General features: G+C 47.0%; 1 long non-coding RNA gene across 2 annotated transcripts in view; it reads left to right on the top strand.

Moving 5' to 3' along the window:
• The first annotated feature begins 10,560 nt into the window (after positions 1-10,560).
• Positions 10,561-17,678, top strand: part of LOC104871572 — a 49,909-nt gene continuing 42,791 nt past the window's right edge. For both annotated transcript variants that reach the window (XR_782910.2, XR_782907.2), the window contains exon 1: positions 10,561-11,644. This is a non-coding gene — a long non-coding RNA (uncharacterized LOC104871572). The remainder of the gene's footprint in view (positions 11,645-17,678) is intronic.

Here is a 17,678-nt window from a genome sequence, read left to right as displayed (position 1 = left end):
AACCTCTGCAATTTGTAAGCTAAATGAACGTTTCCTCCTTTAACTTTGGGTATCCAGTATCTTGTTTTAGCAATGAGAAAAGTAACTAAGACATGGGTCCATTGTTTTAGGCTGTTGAGAGGCAGAAACCTCATGGTGGGAGAGCATGGCAGAGGGAGAATTCTCTCCTATGGTAGCTGGGAAGCAGGGAGCAGGAAGCCTGTCCTGGGGGCCTCCTCCCTCTTCCTCTTTCATTGCACCCAGCCTATTGGACAGTGATACGTGCATTCAAGGTGGTTCTCCCCACTCGGATTTGCTGTTCCACATGCCAATCATCTCCAGAAACAGCCTCCCGGGACAACCCAGAGGCATGCTTCATGGATTTCTTAGGTATTTCTCAATGTAATCAAGTTGACAATCAAGATTAATCATCAAAATAGTAAAAATTTGTTACTTTTTAAAAATTTCAAATTCTAGCTACTTGTTACCAGTACATAAAAGGCAATTACTTTTCATAAGCTGATGTGTATGTAGCAGTGCACCTAAATTCTCTTACTAATTCTATGACTTTATGGGTCCTTCTGGCTTTTCTACTTATCAATATTAAGATAGTTTTTTTAAGTTGTTATATTTACTTATTCATTGCCTTGATTAGGATTTTTAGAGTTTTAGGTAATGACTATCACTGCCTTGTTCTCCATCTTGGCAGATAGTTTCCAGCATTTCACAATTAAGTGTCATGTGTATGAATTTTTGTAAACCTCTGTGGTCATATTATAGAAATTTCCTTCTATTCTAATTTGGTACTCATTCTTTTATATTATGAGTGGGGTTTAATCTTGGAAGCTTATGCTTATGTGATTATATAATTTCCCCTTCATTCTGCGAATTAGGTTGGGTAGTGCAGAACCAAAAGGTTGGCTTTTTCTCTCAGCTCCCATGAGGTGATCTCCAAGTCCAACAGCCAGGACTTTGAACAATCCACAATGTGGTCTACTGTGGAGAATCTGGGACAGAGCATGCCTCACACTGACCTCTGCGGGAATCAGAGACTGAGGGCCTTAGCCAGATTCTCCAGAAAAGTCTGGAGACTTATAATCAGTATGTGAGGAAGCAGCATTTAAAACTCCAAACTCTGCAGGCTCAGGTGCATTTCCTGCTTGGCAACACTCTAGTGAGTCATCGTATCCCAGAACCACTGGGGAGAAGTAAAGGACTCCAAGGGGAGGGCATGGCCAGGAGCTTCGCAGACCCTCCATCCCAGGTGCACACCATGCACCCCTGCTGCATCCTTTCATTATAATAAGACTGTGGTCCTAAGTATAGGGAGTTACTACTGAGTTGTTTGAGTTGCAGACACTCCCGAATCCGTAGTCAGGTAATCAGGACTGAGGGTGACCCTGGGGCCCTGAAGTGAGGTGGGTTTGTGTAGGACTCTTCCTGCCTGGTAAAGTGTGGCCCTGTTCTGGAGATTTGGTAGAAGCGGTCATAGCAGGGTGAATTACACTGAGGTTTTACAAATGTTACAAGTATCTGGAAATAGGCTGCATTTCTAGAATATATCCAACTTGGCCATAATGCATTATTTTTTTAACTTTTTTTGTGTGTGTATGTTCAGAAAATATGTGGTAATATTGTGGTAAGGGGTTTGTATTCACAGCTTTTGTCTTCTCCTTTTTAGCTTGTTATGCATTCTTTTGCTATTATTTTAATAAGCTAGACATTAGAACATGTACCCTTGAGCCATTACAGCGTACCTGTCTAGTATAATTACCACTTTGCTACTTCCCAGACAACTCAATTACTTTCGAACACTAACTAATTAGCATCTCTTCCTTTTGGTCTTATTGGTGCATTTTACTTTGAAATATATTTAGAATTATATATATTTCTAAATATATTTCAAAAGCCATAAGACCCCATTATTATTATTATTTACTCATAGTAATTCTTGAGATTGATCCAGATACCCATGTACTGTTTTATATAGAGGTCTTTCTGAATTTCTGTCTTTCTTTGTGGGATCATTTTTATATCCTTGTAGATACCTCTTTCTTATCTTAGTTGTAGCTGTTGGATTTTGTTTGTCAGAAAACATCTTTATTAGTCCTCATTTTTTAATGTCATTTTCATGGAAATAAAATTCTCCGTTGTACATTGGTTTCTTTCATTGCCTTACAAGTGTCATTCATTTTTCTAAGGTTCCATCCTTTCTACTGAGAAGTCAGCTGTCATTCTTATTTTCAAGGCAGTGCCTCATAGTTCTGGGGACCTTTCTGTATGTCTTAAGAATCTAGTTCAGCTCTCCTTTTATTTAATCTTTTGTTCTATTGCTACTTTTTGTCATAATGTATTTTTTTCTGGTTACTTTAAATTTTTTCTCTTTGCTCTAGGTGCTCAAGAATTTCATTAAGATTTTGTAGTTATAATTTTCTTTTTATTTAACTTTCCCAGGGTTCATAATATTTTTAGTATATACTTTTATATTTTAATCAGATTTGCAGTATTATTACCTCATCAAATAGAACTTCTTTCCCCATTTTTCACTTCATATTTTTGGAAATCTAGTTATATGCATTTATCTTACAATATGTACTTTCTATCCTTTTTTCCCACTTACCTGTATTTTCTCTTTAATCATTCGAGCTATCCTCTTTTTAGTTATGTGTGATCAGCTGTTAGACTCATTAATTGAGAATGCAACTTCAGTTATTGAATTTTTCAGTTCTAGAATGTCCAGTTGGCAATTCATATATTCTAATTCTCTAATAAAGTTCTCCATTCTGCTGTTTTCTTGAGTAATGGTCATAGATACTTTAAAATCCATACCTTAATGACTATAATACATAGATCACCCATAGATCTATTTTCATTGTCTGCTTTTCCTCTCTGTATTATTTCATGATTCACATGCTAATTTGTTATTGTTTTGACTGATTGATGGTCTGCAGCCTGCATTTGACATTGCAATCCTCCAGAGAAGAATCTTATTTTATTTTAGCTTACATTAGGCAGTTACATTAGGGGAAGACCTTAAACCAAGTCAGAAATGGTTTTGTTACACCAAGACTGAGTTTTTATTGCGTTAATGTCTTTTTATTCCTGTTTGCTCCTTTTCTTTGATGAATTTTGAACTTATTTCACCTTCTTAGCAGTGTGAAGTTGCTGAAAGTAATAAGTTTCCCCAACATCTAGATCAGAGCTCTGCTTGTCTTCTTAGCCTTTCTCTAGCCCCTATACAAATTGGCACAAATCACAAGGGGAACAAGGGCAGCATGTTGGTTTCACATTTCTGTTGTCCTCTCTCCAAGGTCTTGGATTTCTATATCCTAGTAGCCTTGGCGTTCTTGAGTATAACGTCCTACCCACTTCACAGTGTTGGGGATTGAACCCAGGGCCTTGTTATACCAGGCAAGTGCCCTACCGCTGGGACACATCCTAGCCCTTCCATGTGTAATATCCCTCAGCCCTAAACGCTCCCACTTGCTGCTGTCTTTCTCCTCGTGTCTGCAGCATTTGCCCGTGCTACTCGCAAACCAGCACATCCACCAGGTGAGGAGCAGTGGAGAATACTGGCTTCGCCTAAATATGTCTTCTCTATCCCTGAGATCTTGGATTGTTCCTCCTTATTGGATACTTCTCTCTACTTTTGGAAGGAAAGCATATTTATGTAGAAACCAGCTTTTTAATGCATGTATTATATCTTGTTTTTCAGTGAAATATTTGTTTTGCTGCAGACTGGTCCTTTATATCATTAGCCAGCTGACAAAATATCTCACCATAGTCACCTGAATTCTTACAATACAATAGCCTATGTAACAAATAAATATGTTTTGTTGTTATAGGCAACAGAAACAAGTTCTCTCTAATTTAAGCAAACAAGATTTTAAAAACTACTACATTTTTGGGTTGGCACGACTGTGACCTTCGCACTGTGGGTCTGAGGCTCTGGTAGGGAAGGTTGTAGGCCCAAGGTCACAGAGGGGACAGGCAGTGGTGTGGTGGCCCAAGGCAATGCTCCCTGGCTCCTAGACCCTGCTGCACATTGCAGAGCACTCACATTAACACAGCAGGGGAGGAAGGGCTGCTTTGCTAATAGCACTGTTAACAAGGACTCTTTTCTTGGGCTGCGGCTGTCTTCTTTGCTACCTTAAACCTCAGGTCATAGTCTTGCTCAACTCAGCAATAAATGTGTTGATCATTTAAAGAAAATCTGTCTAAAAACTGGCAATACAAGGTTAATTATCCCCAAAGTCATGTAATCCTGCTTATACCCTTTGGAGGCTGATGATGTCAAGAGAATAATAACCGAAGTGTGTTCAGGACTCCAGGAACAGGGAGTCTTGCTGGTAGATCATCCTTTGATGGGAAAGGAGGCTGCCCCCCAAATGGGAATAACCATCTTTGGCTGGGAGCCAGATTGCCTGTTCAGGAACTAATGATTTCCCTCAGAGCCAGCAGAACCTGGCAGAACCAGAACTGAGATGAAGATCAACCAGGACACAGTTTGGCCCAAACTCCTTAACCACACAAACCCCTTGTCCCTGCTCATGTTCCTTCTTTAGTTAGTTCTGAAGCTCTGGTCTCTACCCTGAAAATAGGGCTTAGGACCCAGGCCCCTTGTTTCTTCCCAGTGAGGTCACACTGAATAAATAAATCCACTTTTAACTTCACTGTGTGTGTCTCTTTCTGAGCGGACTCTCCAGGGCTGGGTGTGTTGGGACCCCGGAGTCAGGACTGTTGTGATCCAGAACTCTGGTAAGAGTTATGTAGATTCACATGTGAGTGTAAGAAATAACGCAGAGATACCACAGTAGTATCTTGAAAAAGCACAGTATAATGTCAAGACAAGCCTGTTGAGATTGTTACATACACCTGGCTTTATTTTTGTGGCATCAGTTTAACATGTTACCTCGTATGCCCGTGTGTGTGTCTGTGTCCTCCTAAAATTCGTATGCTAAAGTCTTTGCCCATGATGTGGTGGTGTTAGGAGGTGGGGCCTCAGGAAGTGGTGAGGTCATGAAGACCATTGTGTTGCTATCCAAACTGGGCTGGTGTCTCATGAAGTCGAATAATGAAATCACGGACCAGGAGAAGGTCAAGGAGAGTCTTCACTGAAGCTAAAAGAAGAAAGGCAGCTCCTGGAAGTGGGGCACCAGGTGGGCTCTACGTCTTTCTGGTAAGCAGAGTGTGGGATTTTGCCCTTCGGAACAAACCCTGGAGAGCTCCTCTGCCCTCTGTGATCCACATGAACACCAGTGTGCAAACAGGAAGAGGGACCTCGCCAGAACCCAGCCATGCTGACCCTTGCTGTAAGACTTCTAGCCTTCAGAACTGAGAAAAATTCCTATTTCCAAGCCACCCAGTCAATGGTACTTTGTTATAGCAATCCTACCTGACTGAATCATGCTCAAGTGTGCTGCGCGGTTTGTGTACCCCGGCTCAGAACATGACACCTCACAGCAGGCACCTTGGCATATCACGTGTTTTGAGCTGACAGAGACCGGGGGTGCTCTTTGAACTTGTCCTGTCCTCCTGTCTCTCAATTTTCTTTCTCCCCACACATGGTGTTCTAGGCACTAGAATACCTCTCTTCAAGAGGAAGCCTTAAAATCTAACTTGGTTACTCTCTGACCTCCTTCCTCTGCCCTGAGAATCCTCATATGACAGGTGTTGAGGCAGATAACCTGGGGAAAGGATTGCCTTAGAGAGATGAAGAACAGAATACCCAAAATTGGCTGCTCTGAGGTTGCCCTGAGCTTGCCGGCTGGACCACATCCCTTTGTATCCAATCATGTTTCTCTACAACTGTCCACTTCTCCCGTAAGACTCATCCGACAGCATCAAAGTACACACTTTCCCCTGGCCCCCTAAGTATCATTATGTGTATTAACATGTGTGATCAGAAACTGGGTAGCCTTTTGAGATGGGCTTGTTGCACTCAGTGTAATGTCTTGACAGCCCACTTCTTCCTCAAGCTTTTGCATTCGTCCATAGTTCATTCCCGTGCACTGCTGAGTAGTATTCTGCATGGACTTACTTTTGTGTTGAGGGAGATGCTCTATGGAAGTGCTTTGCACCAGGACTGCAGCTGCTGTTGTCCGTGCAGACACAAAATGCCATTTCTAAAAATGACGCTGAGCTACACATGCAGCCTTAGGACTCAGAGACCCTCGGTACCCAGCCTAAGTGTTCAGGTGTGAAGTGGTGGAGTCCAAATTGAGGGATCCTTCCTTACCTGCATCTTCTGGACTTTAAGGAATGGATCAACTCCAAATTCCTGAGACAACAGAGGCTAAGCCACTGAGCCATCGATTAGCATATCTATGGCGAGGCTGTGTCATTCAAAGAAGGTCTGTTCTGTCAAGGAAGCTGAGCCTGCAGGAATCCCACTGGCAAAGACTCTGAGGAGAGAGGCTCCAAGCCTCTGGGGGTGGAAGAGCTTTGACTATTGTACTGGGCCAGATCCGCAAAGCCTGTCAGGCAAGGCTGTTGCTTCTTAGCCATGACACTAAGCATCTATCCCTGACTCCCCCTAAGTCTTCCTGGCCCCTGGTAGGCTCCAGGCTGTTTGTGATTATCTGTGAGGCCCCACACTGGTCTGTCTGCTGCAGATAATGCAGGAACCATAGCGATGTTAACTCAGTGTGAACTTCTCATTTTAAAATCAAACCGTGACTCTGAATCTGAGCTGGTTCCCTATGGCCCTGGTGATTGAAGGGCTTGGTCAGGCAAGGACAGGTTTTCCTCCCTGTGAAGCCCTCTGGTGCATTACCTTGTGTCAGTCCTGCTCAGTCCTGCCAGGTAAGTTCACTCATGTTCCAGAATCAAGGTCACCTTTTACAGGGCTTTGTCACTCACTCCAATCCACAGCTAACAAGGGGCAACACGAGGACTCGAATCCAGGGAGATTGACTCCAGAGTCTGGGTTCTTGACACAAAACTATGGCTCTCAGTGATTCTAAGTTAAAACGTGGGTGTTTGGGTTTTATGCATCTGAGAGTCAGGGACCACCATGAGGACAAAGGGCAGGTACCTTCCTGGGGTCCTAATGCAGGGCCCTTTAAAAGTATCTTATATGTTTTTCCCCACACCCTGAGACCTCCTAAATGGCAGGATGGTGCGTGTTTCCTCTCACCCTCATCCAGGTTTTCTCTTAGTAGCTACAGTTGTCTTTCCTTATTACATGGCCAGATATTTATGCTGGTTGAGGGCGCCCCTGTGCAGAAAGGAAGTGTGTCTGTCTCAGTGTAGCAGGTGGGTTGGGAGGGCTGGAGAGCTCCTGGGGTAAACTGTTCCTGGGATACTCCTGTTCCTCCAGGCACAAGAAGGAAGATATCCTTCAAGTATGTGCTGAGAACCAATGACAAAGCCCTATCCTGCCTGCAATCTCTGCAGGGGAAGCAAAAGCTTGCTCCTCTGGGTTTCTCTCTTCATCTCAAGCTGAAGTCCCTTCCCCTCTCTTCCTTTTCAATTGAGCTTTGCTTGAGTCCTCACACTTCGTGGCCTTGTTTTTAATTTCTGTGATCACCGGGTCAGAGACCCCACGTGTGGTGTCGTGGCGGCTGTGGAAGCCCAGCTTATGTGAGTTTGCTGCTGGGAGAAGGATTAGTGTTTGATCGGTAAAGCCAAGGGCCACAGCCTGTGCCAGGTGCACCTGCCGGGATAATGCTGGGGCCCCATGAAGTGATGGGGTGGCCCGCAGTTTGGACAGGGCTCCTGCCTGAGGCCTGACAGACCTGACCTGACCGCATGGCGTCAGTTAACCGATAGGTGCCGCATGAGTAAGGGACACGTGGGAATGGGCCAGTTTTCCAAATCTCAGGACATTCACGGCACCGGTCCCTAGAGGCCCAGTCTGCCTGCCCTTGACTAGAAAGTCCTTGCTGTACTGTGAGCACAGCAGCTTTGGAAGGACAGGCCTGCTGTCTGTTCCTACTTTCTGCTTTCTCCCTGCCTCCTCCTACCTCCTCTGCTCAGCTCATCCAAGTGAGCACCTTCCCAAATCTTTGGAAGGGATGCTGTCTGATTCATGAATTGTTAGTAAAATCCAACTCAGTTTTTAAATGTTGTCGAAATTTTGTATATTTATTTATTTGCAGTGCTGGCGATCACACCCAGGGGCCTCACCCATGCTAGGCAAGCACCACTTGACTGTTCCGCTACATCTCTAGACTAAAATGCTATTTTGTAAGAAGAACAGCACCAGCAGTAACAGGAGTAAGAGTTAAGGAGCTCACACTTACTGAGTGACTGTGGGCTAAGGACTGTTCTTAGCTCATTAATCTGCAAAACAAGCATTTGAGATAAAACGATAACACCAGCTGCCTTTTACAGATGAGGAAACTGAAGACCGGCGAGGTTAAGTACTTCACCCAAGGCCACAGTGGTGAGAAAAAGAGTCAGGATTCAAACTGGATCACACTGGTGTGGAGCACCTGTCAGTCACAGTCCTATGTCCTCTCCATAATGGAGTCCAGAGCAGCAGCTCTCATCCCACGTGTGGTTGCTGCCTGGGCACTGAGGGGAGGGCACTGCCAGCTGCTCTCCTGGGTGACAGAGCTCCCCACTAGATAAAATTGCCCTAACCCCGCATCCTCAGTGCTTCTTCTGGGAAACAAAGACCCAACTTTCCCACGGCAAATCTCTCCCACTTCTCGTCCTTCCCACTGGGAAATTTAAATCTGCCAATGGATTTAAACCTCACCTCTGGCTGCAGCCAATCACCTGCCTCCACTGTACCCCTCCTTATAGGGGCCCCTGGCCCATATAAAACCTTATCCAGGCAGCCTCTCCCTACTGCTCTTGCCATTATCCAAGATATCCCTGCACCCTGTCCTCTACACTCCGTCCTCCTAATAAAGGCCTAATTTCAGGTGTTTGTGTCTCGGACACAATTCCCCTCCTGTCACTGAGAAGGGAAATCAGTTGCCTTTGGGCATCTAGAAAGATTCCAGCTGTCCCTTCTCAGGAGAGAGGGCTCATCCAACCTGGCCTATATCCAACCTAGGACACAGCTCTGGTCAGCCTAAGATGCCAGGGCTATTGTATTGCATGGGGGCTGGGGAACCAGGTGGGGGAGGCAGCAGAGTGGAGTGCCCAGGTGGGGCCAGGTGTAGGAGCCCGCATCAGGCACCTCATGAGGCTCAGGGCACCTGGCATAAAGCAGGTTAACTCTTTTCTCTGTTTTGTGTCATTTTGGTTAAACGCTAAAACGTGGAGGAGAGAGAGGACTCAATGAAATTTCCCAGCTTGAGTTCTCATGCCTCAGCAGCACCCCTGTTAAACAATGGTGTAGCACCAGACTGCCAGCCTCCCGGCCTGTGCCCAGGGGCCAAGGGCAAACCCACAAAGGAAGATGTCTGAGTGCAAGGAGAAGGCACATGGAAGTCGGGGTGCCACTCAGCCAAGCCCCTCTAGCAGTGTGCAAACCACAGCAGCCACGCTGGCTGAGAGAGGCCACCGCTGGGGTGGAGACTACAGAAGGAAGAGTGGTCCACAGAGCCTCTACCAGGTAACTGATGTAAGGTCCATCACCTCAGCCAGCTCTCAGCATCAGGAAAACCCAACTTTCCATCCCTGGTGTTGATATGATGAAAGCATGCTGTCATACTTTTGGCATTTTAATTTTGTTTTCTTTATATTGCATGCACACAAGCTAGAATCATCAATTTCCTTTCCCATTACTTTTTAATCTCCACGCTCTCATTTTCTTTCAAATCCAGTGACGTGCAAGACACGTGAATGAAAATGCACCTGTAGCAGAAGTGCCAGACAAAGTACCCATATGCAAAAGTTGTCCCAGAAATTCCCCAAGAATTCAAACTAAAAATCAGGATGTCTCTGAAAGTTTGCGAAGGTAGCAGTTCCTTGAAAGGTAAAAGGAGATGAAACAAGTTCAAAGATATTTCAAAAGGAGGGACTTCAAACGAGACATTTCCAAATGGCTCCTTTGGTCCTAAGGAACGGATATTTGCGCAGAGCGGCCCGCTGGAGGCACCTGTCCCCTGACACTGCCGTGTCAAGGTGAAATGTCTGTGAGCTTAAGGAACCGTGGTACATATTTAGATCCACTAAAGCCAGCAGCCCAGACACTATATGGGGAGCAGCTGCTTTTAATTTTTGCAAGCCTTTGAAATCATCAACAGGATGCTTTTGCTCACCACTAAAACCCAAACTTTGCACAAAAGATGTTCTCTATGTGATGTCCCCAAAGAGCAGGAGGTGGCAACTGCTGCCTGCCACACCCCTCCCCAGGCCTGCCCGAAGCCTTGGTGGGAGGTAAGGCTACAGCAAGGAAGCATCTAGAGCTGTATTAAGACTTCAGGAAGGAGTGGACTACAAAAAGAGCTTTTAGTACCCCAGCCCCTGGGCGTGGGGTGGAAGAAGACGGTCCAGCATAATTTTCTATTTTTAAGGAGAGAATTGTTCTGTGTTCATATGAGAGAAGCCCATTTGCCTCCCTGAGAGTCGAATTTGTACACTCGGTCTCTTGGAAACCCTGCACAAAAGGAACTTTGTCAACTTAGTGAAAACCGGCATGGCCAAGGAGCCCTTTGTTTCAAGGAATCTACATTTTGGAAATGCTCTTCCTGGATTTTGCGTTTGTAGTTGGGCTCTCATCACAAGGAAAGCACCAGGTGCTGCTCTCTGTGGCGAAGGCTTCCTGGAACAGGTTTTCCACCTGAGGTTGCCATGTTCTCAAAAGCAGAAGGATGAGGGAACTCACTGTGTGCAGGAAGGAAATGCGTGTGCAGTTTGCAGCTGTCACATTTGGCGTCACGCAGATGACCTCACCCGGCACAGCCAAGGTCACCATGTCTCCTCCTCAGATACTGATGAGCCCTTCAGTCAGCACACTGGCCAGGACCCTTTAGGTTCAGGAAAATCTAGCAGCTCGATGGACTGGTTCCTGGTACGTGGGTCAGCTCCAGAGGAGTGGGAATGCTTGCTTGGCAGCCAAGAGGGCTCCCTACTACCTCAAGGCCGAGAAGGGGTCCAGTGGCTGGAGATAAGCTTCTTCCTCCTGCCTCGCCATCGGCAGTACTCAGCAGAACCTCATCAAGACACCAGATGACGGGAGAGAACTGCTGACGTAAACCGTGGTCGACGTGTCAGGAAGGCAGTCTCTGACCATAGGCGTAGGTGCTGCTTGCCCTCTACCTCACTGCTTTGGAAATCAAATGATGGGGCCCGGGAGCTCCTTAGAGAGGAGAGGTGCCGTGAAGCATTGGCAGAAATCAGGTGCTGGTTCTCCAAGACCAACCACAGCCCAGTACAAACGCCCAGCCTGACCCAGCCTTCCTTCCTGCCGGGCTGTGGGCCTGCTGGGGGGAGGGAAGCAGCTCCCTGTGGCCACAGGGTGGCGCTGTGACAAGAGAAAGCATGGGCCTTGCTGGAAGACAGAGGTGTCCCAGGCAAGTAGCTCCATCCAGACGGACGAGGCTGGTGCGCCGGAGCTGCCCGAGGCCAAGTGTCCTGCAGGAGGACAGGGCTTGTTCTTCCGGCTCGTTCTCGCCTCCTGATTCCGCTTTTTCCTGTGAATCCTGGTAGAAGTGATGCACCTCCAGCCGCTCCTCTGCTGGGTCTGCTGGTCTCCTTCCTGGTGTGTCCTGGTCTGATCAACCCCAGAGTGGACAGCGCAGCTCCAGTGCTCCAAGACGTGGTGAGTCCAAACCGTGGCTCTGTTCTATGCCAGCCTAGTAGCTTTGGGGGACACTTACCCCCCCCATTTTTGTTTTGTTTTCTGATCAATTTTTAATGTTACAACAGGTTAGATTTATGGAAAAGCTGCTGATACAGTACAGAGAGCTTGAGTATCTTCCAGACCCCACTTCCTTATGACTGATGTGTCATGGTTTGGGTCTAGCTGTTTCCTCAATGCCGTACATGGTATAGGTGGGGCTTTTTCAGAGGTGGCCGGATTTAGAGTGTCTAATGCTGGGAAGGAAGGTCTGTGATTACTAACCCAGCCCACCAACTGGCTTGATGCTGCCCTAATCCCAGTAGCCTAGAGTATAAAAGGGGCAGAAAGATGCTGTCAAGGTCCCTTGCTTTCTTGTTTTTGCTGTCCTCTGCTTTCCATCCTCTGCCAGGCCACCCTACCTTGGAGCCAGCCAAGTATAGGCTGAAACCTCTACAAACTGGGGTCAAGTAACTGTCTCAGCATCTAGAGCAAAAGTAACTAAGGCAGTGTTTGTGTGTCTGTTAAGGCTTAAATATGCTTTGCTTTGCTTTTTCTTTTTCCTTTGGTACTGGGGATCAATCTCGGGCCCTTGAGCTTGCAAGGCAGGCAGTGGAACCACTGAGCTAAATCCCCGGTCCTGTTATGGCTTAAATACGAAGTGCTCCCACAAGTCATATTACTGAGTGCTGGATCCCTGATGCACAAAGGGTCCTGAGGGGCGACTGGGTTGTGGCGTCAACTAGATTAACCTATTAGAGAATTAATGAAAGAGCTGGGGAAGCAGGCCATTGCCTTTGAAGGGGGTCTCTGGGACCTGGCTCTTTCTGGCTCTTCCCTTATCTCTGCTTCCTGGCTGCCATGAGGTGAGCAGCTGCACTTCGCCCTGCTCTTCTGCGGGATGTTCTGCCTCACCTGAGGCTCACAGCAATGGAACCTGCCCACCGTCGGCTGAAACCTTGGAAACCATGAGCCAAAGTAACCCTTGCCTCCTTTAGATTGTGTGTCAGAGATTTCCCCCCAGCAACAGGAAGCTGACTAACACAACGTCCCACTTCAATACAGTATGTTTGTTGTAACTAATGAATCACCATTCATGCATTACCCTGAGTTAAAGTCCACACATGTTCGGTGTCCTTGGACTGTTCCAGGATTCCATCCATGACACTGTACCACCATTAGTCACAGGCTCTGGGCTCTGCTTGGGCATTCCTTGTCTGCTGTGACCTTGAGGGTCTGGAGGACAATGTCCTTCTACTGGGATGCATCTGATGACTATCTAAGGGACAGAAAAGGTGTACAGAAGACTCATGTTTTTGAATTTAAGTTTTTCCCCAGTGTCTAACATTAGTGAGCCCCAGTATGGTGGCATAATGGCAAGTATTTCTGCTGGGCTGTCACAATGAACTGTCCCTGAAATGAGCATTCTGTTCTCCTGGAGACCTGCCGCAGGGGCTGAGGTGGGATGGAAGGGGGTTACCAACATAGCTTGAAACTGCTGTCTTCTCGGAAGGCCTGTGAGCTGTGGGTGTACATCCTGTCACCACCCAGTGGTTCATGCAAGGCGGTCCATTCTGGGCCCAGAGCTGTGTTTGTTGCGTGGCAACCCCAAGAAGGAGGAAGGTCTTCCATTGCCAGGGCTCTGGGAGCTGCTCACGGTGAAGACTGAGCCCAGGATAGAGGTAGGCAGGTCAGATTGCCGAGAGCTGGAAAGATGGAGGAGTGAGGCATGGTGCGGGAGTGGAGGTGTGGATGGGCAGGGGAAGCGAGGACAGTGGGGCCATGGGCTGGGCTTTAGCAAGCTGCTCTCTGTGTCCCAAGCCTACCTTTCTTTGTGGGGCTTTCTCCAGCTGTGGGGCACAGCCGGTGACATTTCTGCCTTGTGGGTTCTGCAAAGCTGGACCATTCCTATCCCCACCTGTCAGGCAGAGATTGTGGCTCCGGGCTCTGCTGTCCCCATGGCAGAGCTCCCCTCAGTGACCACCACTGCTCTGAGGGCCAGCAAGGAGCATCTGCTGGTTCAGCGTGGCCCGGTGCAGCCACTTGACATCACTGTTGCACCCCATGGATTGCTTCCAATCCCATGTCCAAGTCAGTTCTTTCTTTCCTGAAAGATACACATTTTAAAATTTAAATGTATCTCTTTAAATGGAACTGTTGTTGTTATCACTGACGTGAAGTTAGTGTCACCCGCCACAAGTTCAACAACGTGGACAATTAAACAAATGTTTGCCCTTGTACCATCTGAAATCTTGCTCCCACCATCAGAGATGGGGTAGTGGGCTTTGCAAAACGGTGGGGATCTTCATTCAAGTCCTCTCTTTTGGTTCCCCACTGGTGCAAGTGCTTTTTTAACTGTTATGATGGTTACACAGGTGACGCAGTCCCGCACAGTGGCAGATTGGGCTTTCAAGTCCCTCTCCCAACCTCCTTCCCATCCACAATGACCACCAAACGCAGAGCTTGAAATCCTTTCAAAGACCCTGGTGGAACAGGCTCTGTCCCTAACAGGTATGGCTGGCAGGAAGAGCCAGGGAGCCCAGGGAAGAACAAAGAGCCTGACTTGAATCAGTCACATCACACATTAGCTGAAAACCCCCATAAGTTGAACAGGACATTATTTATTGTAATTTATGGAAATATATTAGTGAATCTCCTGATGTAACTGAAAAGGCCCAAATTATATTCAAAGGAGAATATTTAATGACATGTTAGAAGGTACTATATTTGAGAGCTATTTGTTAAAGTGCTCCCAATTTTGACAAACATTTGTAGAAGTGATTTTTTTTTAATCTTCAGGGAACAGAAGTAATATACGGGTAAAAACTTAGAGTAATACTCACAAATGACATGGGGAAAAATAAGAATTCAGTATTGACGTATTTTCTCTGCCTTGCATAATAAATAAGGCATCCTTGGCTTATGTACCTAATTATCAGAATTCATTTTTATAAAACCAATGAAGAATGCTAAATCAGAAATTTTGGTAGAATATTAAGTTAAACAGATGGTAAAGGACTCTTACAAGTGCTGATTCATCTAATAAAACCATCTCAGGATAAATAATCTAATTTCATAAAATCAAGGCAGACAGAGTAACGCTGCACCATTTACCATTTTCTTTTCATACACGTTTGTTATTCCAAGAGAAGCTGTCGCCATGAAACAGTGACGCTCATTCCCGCCCTCCCCAGCCTCTGGGAACTTGAATCCTCGTTTCCGTACTTGTGAGTTTGCCCGTGCCAAACGCCTCATCTCAGGGGCGTGGTGCAGCATTTGTCCCTTTGTGTATCTGGCGTATTTCACGTCCTTCATGCCTTCCGCATCCATCCAAGTCATAGCACGAGTCTGGATTTGATTTCCTTTCAGGACAGAGTTACGTTAACGTGCATATGCTGTGTTTTGCTTGTCCGTTATGTATGGTGACTTTTGCACCGCTTTTGCCTTGTGGCCACTGTGAATGATACCTGTATAAATACCGAGTTGCAGGTGTTTGTTCGAGTCTTGCTTGTAATTCTTCTTGTTCTGTACCTAGGAATGGGATTGTTGCAACGGATAATTTTTCTGTGTTTAGCTCTGTGAGGAATGAATGCCTTTGCCATATTCTCATGCAAAAGGAATCATCTGGATATTGGCCTTGCCTGTGAAGTTATGAAGGAGACTAACTTACTTCACTAAAAGATCCGACACATTTGTTCACACACCAGTATCCATTGTGTGCCTCCTTGTTCCGGATAGAGATCTGCACACGGGTCCTGGAGTAGAGAAGATCACAGCCTTTTTCTCAGGGCCCTCACTTCTAACGCGGGAGACCTAAAGAAGCTAGCAAGTTGTGCTCTCGCAGAGTGAGGGGAGGGGATGGAAAGCCATGGGGCTCCTGCTTTGGCTGTGGTGGTGGCAGCGAGGTCCTGCGGTGGTGACAAGAGCAGAAGGCTCCAGGAGTGAGGGGCACTCATGCTGCAGGACCCCGGAGGATGTGTTCCAAGCTCAGTTTGTGAGGTAGGGCAAGACCAGGGGACAGCTGCAGGGGAGGCACGGGAATCGTGGGGCGTCTCCAGTCTCATGAAGACTTCAGAGTTCAGTCTAAGGATGCCTGGGGTTTGGGGCCTGGAGTGACAGGATCTGGGTCACATGAGAGGTCTCCCCGCCTGCTGATGAGAACTGGAGAGGACCAGAGTGGGAGCCGGGTGCCCACCTATAGTCTGTGTTACAAGGCATTGCACCTGTGCCTAGACAGCAGGTGCGCGGGGAGCGTGTCGGGTTGGCATCTGGATTTGACACTCAGGTTACTTTCAAGGAAATTGTACTCTTGCAATATCTGTATTAGAAGGGCTCTGGCGCCAGCCACTCGCCTTTTCAGTCGCCGGACAGGATCGCTGCTCAGCGCACTGCAGGATTATGCACAAATGGCCAGCTAGAGAGCAAGTGGCACGGAGCTGTGCAGTCTCACTGGGACGGCTGCCCAGGGCACGTCTGGGCTGCAGGCGGGGGAGAAGGTCAGACGCCCCTTCCTGAGCTGTGACCCGGGAAAGTATCTGTAAAATTAAGCCTCTGCAATCTTCCTACGAGCTCTGCTTGTGCTGTGTGAGGCTGTGAGGGAAAATGAATGTAAAAGCGGAATTAAGTTAGGAATTTGAAATACTCCTGCCGAACTTGGTGAACAAACCCAACTCCTAGTTTTTGCATGAGAATATCTGGGGTTATAACAAAAATGAAAACTTGGATTTTAAATACTGTGTTTATTCCATCAAGTTTGTATAAACACAGGAGCCAGATGTTTCTGACCAAAATGTAGTGGTGGAAGAGACGATAAAAAGTGAGAAAATAGGTGAATGAGTGTATTTTGAGTACATGCTGCTTTGTGCAGATGAAGAGCTGTTGCCAGATGTGATACAAGGAGTTGACATCAGACAGGTAACACTTGTGTTTAGTTAGAGCAACTTGCCCGTCTGAGTTCCACGATGCCCAGAAGGACAGTTGAGCCGAGTAACTGTGGAATGGGCTATGTGTGCCCTGACCCTTGTTTGTGCCGGATAACCACCGACGTCTGCTTTGGCCCAGGGGAGGAAGTCTTTACGTACTCTCTGGCCTTTCCTACACTGGGGAAGATCAATGACCACAGGGGCATTGTGCATTTTTCTTACATGTCAAGTCTCATCGAAATAATACAGGAATCTTCTGAATTCCAAAAGAACAGGACCAAAAAAAACCTGGAGACAGAAAGTCAATGGAATCCGCCTTTCAGAGGAGCACAGCTGGGGATGGCACATGGGTGGCAAGGGGAAGGCAGGGTCCCAGAGACTCGGGAGGGTGGTGGCGGAGCTTCTAAGGGTTAAGCTGGGGGAAGTTAAACCAGGCTTCAGTTTAGCTAAGGGGACTCCCTGCCTTCCCCAATTGTGTATGGACGAGTGACATTTACGTCAGGCCAACCTAGTCACTGAGTGCTCTGAGGCCACTTTCAGAGGGGCAGCTTGCTTCCACACCAGAAAAAGGATGGGTCCCACCTTCCCCAGTGCTACAGGATACGGGCAATAAATGGCCTGGGTAGCAAAAGGGGGAGCTTAACACATAGACAAGCGAGTGAGCACACGGCATTAGGCGCCTGAGGGAAATGGACACCAGACCAAGATTCCTACAGCAGCGCTGGGAAGAAGTGAGAGCTCACAAAACTGGGCCGAAGAAAATCTCAGACAGAACTCGATGCGCCAGAGAGCGGAGGAGATGGAGGGTGTTGGGTGGAAATGCGTCAGCCAGAGAGCTCAGAAATTGGCCATGGGGTTCTCGACACACGTAGCTGACTGTGTGGGTCCCGAATCGGAACTGACGGAGCTACATCTTCAGGGAGTTTTCCGGAAAGTAGCTGCAATGCATGAAGCGAGATGAGGGAAAAGTTGTGTGACGTGGAGGATGAGTCCAAAAGATCGGCATCTCACGAGAGAGTTCCGGAAGGAAGGAAGAGAAGAAATGGAGAGGAATGCAGAAGACGTGACTGTGATGCTGAAAGCATCGGGAGAAA

Source organism: Fukomys damarensis, unplaced genomic scaffold, assembly GCF_012274545.1.
Source record: "Fukomys damarensis isolate Sample0158 unplaced genomic scaffold, DMR_v1.0_HiC HiC_scaffold_22, whole genome shotgun sequence".
Classification (NCBI taxonomy): Eukaryota; Metazoa; Chordata; class Mammalia; order Rodentia; family Bathyergidae; genus Fukomys; species Fukomys damarensis.
The sequence above is the reverse complement of the archived record's forward strand: the minus strand, read 5'-3'. Positions and strand labels throughout refer to the sequence as shown.